Source organism: Tupaia chinensis, unplaced genomic scaffold (genome assembly GCF_000334495.1).
Source record: "Tupaia chinensis unplaced genomic scaffold, TupChi_1.0 Scaffold000065_1, whole genome shotgun sequence".
NCBI classification, from domain to species: Eukaryota; Metazoa; Chordata; class Mammalia; order Scandentia; family Tupaiidae; genus Tupaia; species Tupaia belangeri.
The window spans coordinates 562,012-574,350 of NW_006159523.1; positions in this window are offsets into that span (position 1 = coordinate 562,012).

Sequence of the window (12,339 nt, forward strand, 5' to 3'; positions counted from 1 at the left end):
ATAACAATAATAATGATTGGGGAAAACATAGAAAAGACATTGAATGTTGAAGCAGGGAGATTAATGTCTTTGTACTGACTGACTGACATGCATGGCATTCCCTTTTGAAAAAACAATGTAATACACTGTAAAGTTATATGTAATCCAATGTAATATAAGAAGATTATGATGATAAATTTAAAAAATAAAAAAAATTAAAAATTAAAAAAATCATGCTAGGCACATGTATGTGCATACCTAAAATCCTGATAAAAGAAATGAGGAAAAGACCATTGCAGTGTACCCATCCCCCTGGGGGGTGTGATTTCTCATTCTCCCTCTCACTACTTTGCTCTGTCTCCAGTGAGTAAACACACCCTATGATAAAAACCTAAATTATAAGTAAATAAATGAATAAAAATAAACCCAGAAATGTAGAGTGTAAGGTGGTGATAAATACAACAAAATAGATAAACAAATAAGATAGGAAATGATAGGTGATGAGTGCATTCATGGAAGGATGGAATGGAAATGAGGAAATATTTCATGATAAATTAAGATAAATACAGGAAAATACCAAAAATCACACATGGAAAAGTTTCTTAGAAAGAAAAGTAAGTATAAAGAGCTGAAAAATGATAATTTGGGAAATATTTGAGGAAGAGGAAGGAAGCCATAGTGTCTGCATGGCTTTATCTAAGGGGATTGGCAGACTTGACATCACAGGGGGGGTATTTCAGGGTCTGTGATGTAAATAGCAGACTGTAGAGAGCAGGGTGATCATTTACAAGAGGGTTATAATAATAGAGGTAACCGGCTAGGATGTCTTGATTAGTGTAGTGATGGGGAAGGCTATAAAAAAAATTCGATTTTAGACATTTAAAATTTTAAAGATAGTTTCAATAGGATTCAAAAATTTACTATTGGTTCGATAGTAAAATGTAGGCAGGGTGAAGAGAAGAAAAACAATGATCCTAAGTTCCCTTAGACTCCCACTGTTGTAGTAGAATGTAATGACTATTTACCAAGATTCAGTATTACAGAAATAGCAGTCCTAGAAATATTTTACTTGATTTTGGACATGTTGAGTGTGATGTGTTTATGACACATCATGTAGAGTGTTGGAGATGTGAGTTACATGAATGAGTCTGTATTTCATGAGGATGACTAACCTAGGAAAATGATTCCTAGGTGATGTTTTGCTTTTACCTTCAGGCCTTTAGAGGTCTTTCAAATAAATACAAATGATAGTTAAGTTCATAATTAGATCACTAGTGTGAGACAACACAGATGAGTAAGGGCTCTGAGGCCATGAGCATCAAGAACAGTTACTAATGCCAAAACAAAACAAAACAAAACACAATTTTAAAAAAAACACACAATTAAAATTAAAATTAAGCTACTTTATAGAACTCCATGTCAGGTGTTAAGAAGCAGAGAGAGGGGCCAGCAGGTGGCGTGCATGGTGCTTAAGGTGCTGGACTCCCACATGGCCGACCATGGTTTGAGTCCTGGATCTGGTGGCTTGCTTTCTCACTTTCTTTCTCTGTCTCTCTCTTGCTCAATCTCTCTGGTTAAATTAAAATATATAAATAAATAAATAAAATAATTCTTTAAAAAAAATAAGAAGCAGAGAGAGAGGTGTTCACCTTCTGATAAGTGGGAGACTACCTTACCTCAATTCCTTCACATATAACAATCTCTGACTATTTTTTTCTACCTGAAGACAATATGAGATCTCTGACAATCACATTTGCAGAGCTGGAGGAAGGGACTTGGTGCTCAGTGAGGAGCAGGAATAGGCAGGGCTACCAGTGGTCTAGCCCACATGCCATAGTCTTACAACTTATCATACAGATAAACAGGAAGGAGGGCTTCACAGGTTGGTGTAAGGCATAGGATTAACGCCTGATATTATGTAGTGCTTTGGCATCTAACATACTTAGGAGAAATTCGACTGGCCTAATAATAAGTTTCTCTCTCTCTCTCTACTAGTGAGGACAAAGTCCTTTAAATAACCTTCCTTTTGAAAGAGCTCTGACATATCCTTACCTTATCTCTGTGAACCAATGTTCTCTGCTAGCTCAGAGAATTGTTTAAACAAACCAATCACATCTACCCTCAGGAACAATGGTTCCTCTCAATCTCTTGGTATAGCAAAGTCTGGCTCACACGTCCCTGGTGGTTCACTCTGTTTCTGAGTGTAGCTGCAATGTGACCCTGACAGGTATGTACTGTCCCCACTGCTGAGCTATAAGTAAATGGGACCAATAACTTACAGCTCATCTCATCTGTCTTTCATGAAGGATCCTGCTTTCTGACCAACCCCCAAATTCTAAGACTGAATGCCTCTACCTCCCTCAGCAATGAGGTGGATAAGATGTGTTTAAAATAAGAGACATTTTATGTATGTGTGTGTGTGGGGGGGTGGGTAGCAGGAGAGGAGGCAGAATATAAATCAAAGACCTATATCAAAACACTCCAAATCAAATGCAAATAAACCAGAAACAATTCCGTTCAGGAAAATATATCCACACCCTTAAAACAAGAAGAAAAAAAGTCTAAGGAAATAATGATACAAAATGCAAAAGAAAAATACTAGTTATTGTTAAAAACATGATGTATTTCCGATAAAAAACAGTATGAATAATTAAGTAAAATACCTGGTGCTGCATCACAACACAGCAGAGAAGTGGAAAGCAATGCAGGTGTGTGCAGAGGGAAAACTTCCAACAGCAACTTCCCTTTATGACAACTCTTTCTGGTGGGCACTGGTTGGGAAGAACTGAGACAGCCTTCGTCTCTTCATGAGTGATCCACTCCTGTGTCCCAGCACCTTCTACTGAGCTTCATCCTCAAACCTTCCACACTTAGTGTCAAAGCACAGCATGAGATATTGGTGGGGACAAAGCAGTCAAGCTATATCACTGATGTTAGCCATAAAACAAAAAAAAATTTACTAGACACAGCAAGGGATATAATTGAAAAGATGGATATAAATATCTTGATATAAAAGATAAAGAAAGTGGCATAGAATATAGAGAATAATAAAAAAAACTGTTTAAATGAATTTTTAAAAGCTCATTAATTTAATTTGTTTTCTCAGAAGCATATATAAAGTCAAAATTGTATATCAAAATGATTTATTAAGGCCATGTTTTCTTTCTTCTTTTTTTTTTTTTTTTAGAGGTCTTTGCTATAGGGTGTGTGTGCTCACTAGAGAGATAGAAAGCGAGAAATCACCCCATAGGGGGAATGGCCATGCCACAATCCCTTCTCCTCCATTTTCCTCTCGGGATCTTGGGCGCACACACACATGGGCCCGGCGTGAGTTTTAAGCCACAGGGTCCGGGATACGAACCGCGGTCGACTACGTGGGAGTCCAGCGACATAACCATTACGCTAACTGCTAGTCCCATTAAGGCCATGTTTTCTGAAGAGACAAATAAAGGAGAGGGTAGAAAGCCACATCAGAGAGACGAGTGTCAAGGAAAATATCCTGCAAAGGGCAAGCATCAGCTTCAACCAAAAGAACTTTAGAGTACAAGTTAAACCGTAAACTTGTCACATTCCAAGGAATTCTGTAAGGGATTTTATAGCAGGCTAATTCAGTCAATAGTCCGCTGTTGCCCAGGAGCAGGTCTAAGAGAGAAAGAAGGATGAGATGACTTCTAACTGGTTGGGTCCAGGTCTCGGCACCTACAGGCAGAAGGGCTCTAGGGCACCAAAGCAGGACTCCTTCCAGCTGAACCTAGTTTTCTGCACCTCCTCTTCAGAAGATGCAAATGCTGGCTTCCTAAAGCACATGAAAGCACTAGCCATGCATAGAACTGATAAAAATGGATCTTCAGGAACATAGGTGAAGAATTGGCACTATCCGTCACAGTATAAGTGATGGCATGGAGCAGGAGATCAAGGAAAACCAGCCTGGAAATAATTATTATTTTGAAAAAGTAAGCAGAGCATATAATATATAAAAGTAAAAGTTATTCCATAAATTATTACTCAATGAATAGACTAATAGCGAGTTCACGGAGGATTGCAACCTTTGATAATTTTAATCTTCATCCTTGTATTGTCAATATTTACAGAACATTTATGGGATAAGAAATAGGTTATTATCTGTTAATGATAACGTGTATTATATCCCCAACTCGACTGGTGAGAAATGTATTCATGTTGGAACATTCACTTTACAAGCTAAGTAACATATGTGATTGAATGTATAGAAGAAACTAAATTTATATTTAATTTTAAAATTTACAGAATAAAACATAACGTATGAGTGACATGAGATTCTGGGTACAGGGCTATATTTGCCTTCTTCTGTAAACCTACTTCATTCATTTTAGGATCCACATAGAGTTGTACCAACATTTTAGGATCCACATAGAGTTGTACCAGCAGTGATCATCCTATGTCCTGCTGACATATGCTGAATGGATCTAACTAAGGGTCTGTCATTATCTAATATTGACATTTATGAAACATCTATGGGGCGGGGCCAGCAGATGGTGTAGCATTTATGTTATGGGACTCCCACATATTCCAATGCGGTTTGAGTCCCAGATCTTATGGCTTAAAACTCAGGCTCAGCATGTGTATGTGTGTGCATGCCCAAACTCTCTCTCTCTCTCTAGTGAGTGCATGTGCCCCATAGCAAAAAAAAAAATCTCTCTAACAACAACAAAAACAACAAATCTATAATTCTACTGGAAGAACTTGGAAAAACAACTGTAGCCTCATCTCCTTACAACTGAGCTAAAGTTAAACAGTTTGTGTTTGAACTGGATTTATAAATACTTTCATATTCTGAAGTCTGAAAAAATTACGTGAGCAAATGCATTGTTAGGAGCACAATGAATTTTTAGAGTAGTGGAAGTCTCTATGGGATATTGCAATGGTAAATTTATTTCATTATGCATTAGTCCAATAGGTTGTACAACACCAAGAGTGAACCCTAATGTAATGAATGGACTTGTGGTGAAAATGGTATGTCAGCATAAAGTAACAGTGGTAAGAAATGTACTATCAGATGATATGATGATAATGAGGAAGACATTGAAGGTTTCATTGCCAGTTGGCAATATCTTACCTTTCACTTAATTTTTCTATGAATTTAAAATGCTTTAATAAATAAAAACCTATGTGAATAGCCTTTAAAAGTTAAAAATGTATTGATAATAGATTTCTGATTCTGTATATAAAATATTTTATGTTCAGAAGAAACATAAAAAAATAATCAAGATCAAAATATCCAAATCAGTAACATTTGTAAACAAACCAGTAGCATTTGTAATCTTGCCACAGCCAAGGCATAAGAAATAGGTCAACTACACAAGAAGAATAAGATAAAATAAAATATATTAACTTCAGAAATTTAATATATCAGGTGAAAGAAGACAATGGAATAATAGACCAGTTGTCATTAACATGTCAAGATAGCAGAAAGAATTATCAATTATCTACTACTATAGGAATTTAATGTTTATGTACTCTTCTTGACATGTGCTTAAAGATTCAATCAGCCATTTTAAAAATAAAGTAGAACTAAAAAAATCATATATAATGGAGTCCTGAAATGATTGGTGCCTTTCAGATCAACAATTAAGAACCAGTGCATATATTTTGTTGAAAAGTATAATCATATAAAGATTATAACTTGTTTTTTAGAAAAATAATGTAATCAAAGTTAAATAACAGATATAAATATATTGTATAATCTATAAAGATATGTTATTTAAGATAAATATATACTGTGAAATATAAAATTTAAAAAACTTATTGATTAAAATATGAAAGTAATTAAATAGAAAATATAAATAATGGAAAATTAAAAACACTAAATTTTTTGTTTGAGGAAGTCAATAGAATTTAGAGAAACGTGAGCTGGACAAATTCCTGGACACATAAAATCTACCAAAATAAAGTCAGGAGGACATAGAAACTCTGAATAAGCCTGTAACAAACCATGAGATTGAATCAGTAATAAATAACCTCCCAGCAAAGAAAAGCCCTGGTCCTGATAGTTTCAGCTCTGAATTCTACAAAACTTTTAAAGAAGAGTTAATCCCCATTCTACTGAAGTTAATTCTAATGATCCAAAAGGATGAGACTCTCATAGAATGGGTTCATTCTATGAAGTCTCCATCACCTTAGCCTTATAATAGACAAGGACATGACAAGGAAGGAGAACTGTAGACCAATATCTCTGCTGAATATAGTCCCAAACATTCCCAGAAAGATACTAGCAAATCATATCCAATTACATATAAAAAAGATTATAGATCACAACCAGGTAGACCTTATTCCAAGGATGCAAGGATGGTTCAACATAGAAAAAATCATAAATGTAATAAACCATATTAGCATAAGAAAAGGTAAAAAAATATGATCATATCAATTGTTGAAGAAAAAGCATTTTATAAGATGCAACATTCCTTCATGATCAAGACTCTAAGCAAAATCAGCATGAAAGGCTCATTTCTCAAAATAATAAAAGCTATTTATGAAAACTTCATAACTAGCATCATCCTGAATGGGGGAAAGCTAAAGCTTTTCTTGCTACAAGACAAGGATGTCTACTTTCTCCACTCCTTTTCAATATAGTACTGGGAGTCCTCGCCAATGCAATCAGAAAAGAGAATAAAATAAAAGGCATTGAAATTGGAAGAGAAGAGATGAAATTACCTCTATTTACAAGTGACATGAATGTAAATATAGAAGACCCAATGATCTCCATGAAAAAATTCCTGGAAGTAATAAATGAATACAGTAAATTTGCAGGATACAAAATCAACATACAGAAATCTATACCATTTTTATATACAAACAATAGCCAGACTGAGATAGAACTTAAGAATGTAATTCCATTTACCATATCCACAAAAAATATGAGATACTTAGGAATAAATCTAACTGAAGAAATTAAAGACCTCCACAAACAAAACTCTGAGAAGCTAAAAAGAAATTTAAAAATGACACAAAAAGTGGAAGGAGAAACAGGAGAGGCAAGACATGAGAGGCAGGCCTTCAGGAGAAGATTCCTCATGGCTCCTGTGAACTAGTGATTTCAGGGTAAAAGAGAAATGAAGATTTTCTACTGATAATTCAGCCTCCAACAAGCAAGCTATAGTGGTAGGGAGCTCCTCTAGCCTTCCATCTCTGTCTCTGTCTCTGTCTCTGTCTCTCCCTGCTTCTATCTTTTCATTTTTTTGTAATTTTTCATTTTTAAAATTTTTTAAAGGTAAAGTTTTCTCTTGCTCTCAGCTCCACCTTCTGTTGTGTTAATAATCCCCTCTGCTCCTCCCACTCAGGCAGAAGAGGCCAGAAGCTAGAGGCAGGCCATCAGGAGAAGATTCCTCATGGCTCCTGTGAACTAGTGATTTTGTGCAGTGCTCATGTGCCACACAGATTTCTATTTTTTAAAAAGAAAAACAATAATTATTTTTTTCTCTTGTTTTTTTTTTCTTTTTCTTTGTTGTTGTTTTCTCTCTCTTTTTGTTTTTCTTTTTTCTCATCTCTCTTCTCCTCAATATCCATTTACTGTGTCTCTAGATGGATCTAAGGGCACTGTAGCTAAACATCCAAATACTATTAGGGTTAACATACTTCTCAATATATACTGAATCTGCTACCAAAGTGATTACAACAGAATGGCAAAGAGATTCCAGATCACCTCTTTCTGCTTGCTCCTGAACTTTCAGATAGAACTTCAAGAATCAGGAAGAAATACACCATTCATCAGATGACTAGAAATCACCGCAGGATCACAAGAAATATGAGAAAGCAAGAAAATACCTCTCCTCCCAGGGAAAAGAATAACTCCTCCTCATCCACAGGCAGTTCAATGGAAATCATGGAAATGTCTGATAAAGAATTTAGAACATTCATAATTGTGAAGCTAACAGTGATGGAAGACAAGAGAGACAATGAACTGCAGAAGGTAAAAGAGAAAGAAGCTGACGAGTTCCAAGAGGTCAGGAAATTCTTGCAAGATCTAAAAGGGGAATTACACACTTTAAAAAAGAATCAAATGGAACTGTTAGAGATGAAGGCAATAATACAGGAAGTCAAAATCTCCCTTGAAAGCATTAAAAGCAGACTAGATCATACTAGACTAGAAAATAGAATCTCAGACATAGAAGAGATTGCTGGCCTAGAAAATCCACCATGGAGACTGAGAAAATTGCCCAAAAATTTGAGAATAATATATGAGAAATATTAGATACCATCAAATGTCCAAACATCCAGATAATTGACATTCCAGAAGGCGAAGAGACTCATAAGGGCATTGATAATTTATTTCATGAAATCCTGTAAGAAAACTTTTCAAACCTAGAGAGGCACTCAAATATCCAGTCCCAAGAAATACAAAGGACTCCAAATAGAATCAATGCAAGAAGATCTTCTCCAAGACACATTATAGACAGGTTGGCCAAAGCCACTGGCGAAGACAAGAAACTATGGCAAGAGAAAAACATCAAGTTACCTACAAAGGATATCCCATCAGACTAACAGCAGAGCTCTCATAGGAAACAATGCAAGTGAGGAAAAAATGGAAAAATATATTCAAAGTGTTAAGAGAGAAGCAATTTCAGCCAAGAATACTGTACCCAGCAAGATTATCTTTCATGTGAGAAGAAAAGACAAGAAAGTTCTCAGATAAACAAAACCTGAAAGAATTTACCAGCACCAGACCAGATCTCCATGAAGTTCTCAAGGGGAGTGCTATATCAGGAAAATTAAATACAGACACACAGAATTAAAAGTTAAAAAACTAATAAAATAGCCAACTGAATCATAGGGACAACTCTGGAGTTGAATATTACAGCCCAGAATTTAATCAGAAAAATTGAATGACAACAGAAGATAAAGTACATGAGACTGAATTGGTGAAGTATAATTTTATGATTTTTGACTAAAACATTTCTGATTTTCTTGTAGACTTTGTTAGCTGGTTGTAAGGATTTGTGTCCTGTCTTGAGATATGGGTAGGTTCATGTACCTACCATTTGAACAGAATCCTAACCTGTTTGCTGGCTTTAAGTTTTAAGCAAAGTTCCTTAGCATTTGTTTTATTTAAGTTAAAACTGGTTTTCTTAATAGTACCAAGTGAACTTGCTATTGAAAGTAGTTAGATCATTTAAGAAATTGTGTGTTCAATACAATGTGGAGGGGGGGGAAGGTATGGAAGACAACTGTAGACACCAGAGATAGTGTGCGAAGAGGGTGGGAAGGACAGAGGGTCAGAAATAGGGTTAAAACAAATACTAGAATCTATAAATGGAATTTTTTTTATCATAACATGCATGATTAATCCACTATGAAGTATATTCTGGATAGGAAATCACATTTTGTATGCTGTGATGATACTTAGGGAATAAATGTAAGTTAAGTTAAAATAAAAAAATAAAAGAGGGAACCAGCAGTAACGTAATGGCTATGTCGCTGGACTCCCATGTAGTCGACCGCGGTTCTCGTCCCGGACCCAGTGTCTTAAACTCATGCCAGGCACGTGTGCATGCGTGCCCAAGATCCCAAGAAGAGAATGGAGGAGAAGGAATTGCAGCGTGGCCATCCCCCCTGGGGGGGTGATTTCTCACTTTCTGTCTCTATGTCTCTGTCTGTCTGGCGAGCGCACGCGCCCTATAGCAAAAACCTCTCCCGCCCCCCCAAAAAAGAGAAGATTCAGGAAAAATTTAAAAAACCTAAAGCTGTTTTTCTTGAAATTAAAAAAAAAAATGCATTAAAAATACCTATTCAATGACTGCAGTAAGATATATAGTGCCAGCTAGGTGCTACTTTATAGGATGTTCATATACTCACTGAGGCTTATGCCTAAAGTTGGACTTGTGTTCATGGAAATATATATATCAGCTGTGCTTGCTATGAAAATATTTAGATTAATTAAGATCTTTAGTGACTCAATAAAATGTGGGGGGAAAAAGTACACAAAGCTAACATAGATACCAGAGACTGTGTGAAAGGAGAGTGGAAGATGGCAGAGGGAAGAGAATCAAGGATGGGAAAAGAAAAGCAAAACATACAGGAAGCAAGAAATGGAAAATTATTTGGTGATGATAACATGTATGTTGATGTGCTTGATTGAGCCAATATACAGTGTACTATTGATGGAAAATCTTATTTTGTATGCTGTAATGATGTACAGTGAATGGATGTAAATAAATAAATTTAAATTTAAAAAAAAGTGGAAGGACGTCCCATGTTCCTGGATTGGAAGAATTAATATAATTAAAATAGCAATTCTATTCAAATTAATCTACATATTTAACAGAATCCCAACTATTATAGAATCTGATATTAAACACCATCTGTCAAAAATAATCCATAATCCAAATGGCTACACTGCTGAAACTTTTTTTACATATTTTTATTTCAATTTCTTTTATGCATTCAATCACATGTTCTTAGCTTGCAAAATGAATATTCCAACAGGTATACATTTCTCACCAGTCCAGTGAAGAACACTATACATGTTATCTTCAACAGATAATAACACATTTCTTTGATTCATAAATGCCTTGACTCTCTATTTTTCTCCTTAATGTTCTTTAAGAAGCATTTAATGAGAAAATAGCACCAGTTTCATACAATTTTTTGCAGTAATGAAAAAAATAAGTGAGAGACTTTGACTCATATTTTTTATTTGCATAAAACATATTAAAACTCAACAAGTAGATTACAAGACATGAGTGCTTCATGGGGATTTCTAAATATAATATACATCAGCATCTGAAGAAACAGGTATCTGCTTTGGGTTGGGCTCGTGTTTTTACAAGCTTATGGAAGGGTATTTCTGAATGGAAATGAGATACTTTCCATTTATATGATGTGGTGCCTTCACTATTATTGGTATTTATTTCGGCAGCGACATGATATGCTGTAAGATAGCAAGACATTAGACCATCATGGAAAGGAAAACAAAAAAGAGAGGGAAGAATAGAGGAAAAAAGAATAGGAAGGAAGGAAGGAAAGGAAGAGAAATTGACAGACCTATGCATAGACAGATATTCAGTGATTTGAATTCTCAACTGAAAAAAAATTATATTTTGTATGTGTTTTTATGTTCTGATTGGAGAAGACACTATAGTCCCATAATTAGACCCAGGATCTGTCTGGTTGTCTATTGATCTTTAAAGACTTTTCAAAAGCATGATCTAGTCACATGTCATTTGTTACAATCAAACGGACTGTGATATTTGTAATGGGAATACTCAGATACACAAAGACAAGCCAAGAAGCTTGAATACCCCATTGTCATAAATAAGTCTCTCCCAAAGCAGAGACTAAAGAAATGCTTCCTTTAAACTGAAGAAATAACATCTTCTTAATAAAAAGGAAAGATAAGGATAATATGTATGATTAAAACACTATATAGTGCATTCTGGATGGGAAATCGCATTTTGTATGCTGTGATTAAATTCAGTGAATGAAGGTGAAATAAATACATTTTTAAAACAGAACATAAAGTTTTCCCATGGAAAAGATTTAATGTAATCTCTCTCTGGTCAAATTTTAAAATAATAATAATAATAAATTAAATCATTCATTTATAAAAGAAAAGAATAAATTATGCACAGAAAAAAAAAGTGAGAAGAAAGATAAGAAAAGGAGAAAGTAAGAAATAGAGAAAGGCAAAACCAAACACCTTTTTAGCAGATTAAGAGGATGAAACGCAAAGAGATATTTATTCTTCTCAGAACCAGCAGATGGTGTAATGGTTATATCGCTGGACTCCCACATGACCGCCCACGGTTAGAGTCCCAGACCTGAGAGCTTGAAACTCATGCCAGGCGTGTGTGCATACATGTCCCAAATCCTGAAATGTAAATGGAGGAGAAGGGATTGTGGCGTGGCCTTTCTTGTATGGGGGCCGAAGGGAGTTCTTTTATGTCTCTGTTTCTGGCGAGCACATGCACCATATAACAACAACAACAACAAAAGGACAAACAAACAAACAAAACTCTGAAAAAAAAAAAAAAGACAGTGAGAGAGAGAGATTTACTCTTCTCAAGACCTATCTCCAGCACCTCTTACTGTTTCTAGAATCATAACACAGTCTCAGTAGTGCTCAGATAGAGCATAGAACTTTCATATTACTATATTATAGCTATATTCTCTGAAAACTTACTCTTCAAAGTCAAATAAAGATCACAATGTCAGGTTTAATACAAAAGTTATATTTCTTTTCTTTTTTTTTTTTTTGGAGAGGTTTTTGCTATAGGGCGCGTGCACTCGCCAGACAGACAGAGAGAGACATAGAGACAGAAAGCGAGAAATCACCCCCCGGGGAGGATGGTCACGCCGCAATCCCTTCTCCTCCATTCTCCTCTTGGG